This window comes from Octopus sinensis, unplaced genomic scaffold (genome assembly GCF_006345805.1).
Source record: "Octopus sinensis unplaced genomic scaffold, ASM634580v1 Contig06867, whole genome shotgun sequence".
NCBI classification, from domain to species: Eukaryota; Metazoa; Mollusca; class Cephalopoda; order Octopoda; family Octopodidae; genus Octopus; species Octopus sinensis.
This window is the reverse complement of record NW_021829621.1, coordinates 4,675-7,011: the sequence shown is the minus strand read 5'-3', so window position 1 is coordinate 7,011 and position 2,337 is coordinate 4,675.

Genomic DNA, 2,337 nt, shown 5'->3' with positions numbered 1-2,337 from the left:
GCATCGTTCGTCAAGCGATGACTGGGCGACAACCACACGCACAGACATATATATATATATATATATATATATATATATAATATATATATATATATATATATATAGGGTGATTCAAAAGTCGCCATATATAGAACAATTTATCTTTTTTACATGAAAGTTTATAAGAAGTTTTTTCGTTTAACAGGTTCTATATGGTTACCATTGTTTTGAATGCACATTGCAATACGTTTACCCCACTCATTGTGAACTCGTAACAGCACATCTGGTGATACGTGCGCAAAGGAGTTGGTGATGCGTTCCTACAAATGCTTTGTGCCTTTTCTCTTTTCGCGATATACCATGCCTTTCAAATGCCCCCAAAGATAGAAATGAAGACGGGTCAGATCAAGGGATCTAGGAGGCCACTCAATTGGACCACGCCTACCAATCCAGGCTTCTGGATATAAATGTCTGATGCAACGACTGACGCACTTGAATAGCATAATGAGGTGGGGTGGGCTCCATCTTGCTGGAAGTAAACCGGAAAGTTTTCGTCCTCGTTTAGCAGTGATGGGAAAATTTCTTCTTGCCACATGTTGCGATACTTTTCGGTATTAAGATTTCCATTAGCAAAAATTGCACCAAAGGATAGCGGCGAGTTGGCAGAAACATTAGCACGCCGGGCGAAATACGTAGCCGTATTTCGTCTGTCGTTACGTTCTGAGTTCAAATTCCGCCGAGGTCGACTTTGCCTTTCATCCTTTCGGGGTCTATAAACTAAGTACCAGTTGTGCACTGGGATCGATGTAATCGACTTAATCCGTTTGTCTGTCCTTGTTTGTCCTCTCTGTGTTTTGCCCCTTGTGGGTAGTGAAAAATATTTTTTTTTAATTGCGCCAATGATTTTGTCACCCAAACCATCACTTTACTAGCACCTTGCATCTCCATTGCATTCACCCAGTGAGGGTTGGAATTGCTCTTATAACGCATGTTTTGGCTATTAACCTCTCCATTGATGTATAGGTTAGCTTCGTCAGTAAACAAGATCTTGGTTGAAAAGTTTGCGTCACCATTCAGTTTGCTTGATGCTCATCCAGAAAATTCCAGTCGTCTATCTGGGTCATCTTCACTCATATGGATTCCATTTATTTGATTTTAAAATGCACGTGATGCTCGGTTGACTGAGCCCAATGTCAGCAGCCAATCTTCGTGTACTTCTACGGGGTCACCGAGTTATTGATGCGAGAACTCTAACTGTTGTGTTTTCATCGGCTTTTGTACGTGGTCTACCACTTCTTCTTTGATCTACAACAGACCCAGCTTTTTAAACTTTATCATAGGCATTGTAACGGTATCGTGTGTTACGTTGGTTCCATGTTTTCTATTAAATTCTGCTGCAATCTTGCGACTGCTTCTGGACATGGCCATCTGTATGATCTCAATTCGTTGTTCTTTTGTCAATGGCATCTTTTGGGTATCTGATAATAAAAACAAAAACAAGCTAAAAACAAAAGAGCGGCGTAACTGTTTTGCAATGTGTATTCAAAACAATGGTAACCCTACAGAGCCTGTTACATAAAAAAACTGTTCTTATAAACTGTTTCTTATAAAAAAATAATAAATTTTCCTATGTATGGAGACTACTGAATCACCATATATATATATAATATATATATATATACATATATATATATATATATATATATATATATATATATATATATACACATACATACATACATACATATATATATATATATATATATATATATATATATATATATATATATATATACGTATATATTAACATATATATATATATATACAGATATATATATATATACATGTACATATACATAGAGAGAGACATATATACAATGATATATGTATATTTATATTGTACTACACATATACAAGCACACACACATACAAGCATACACACACATACAAGCACACACACACACACACCACACACCACACACCACACACAAACACACATATACATATATATAGAGAGAGAGAAACAGAGAGAGAAAAAATGAGTGAAATATAGTTACATATAGACAGCTAATAAATGCATATGAATTTTAATTAATTTCCGTCTCACTATTACATTATAAATGCATTGCCTAACATCTATTGCAAGCTATAGTTGACAAGTAATATCTCATTTTCCCGACACAGCACAATGCAATGCAATGCGATACAATACAATACCTTCACACTACTTAAATTCACCTTTCTTTTCATCGGTAACTATTTTATATATAATAATAAATTTATCAGATAATGATGTATTAAGATATATGGGACAAAGTTCAAAATATTCTGTAGTAGGAAGATATATGTATTACAATA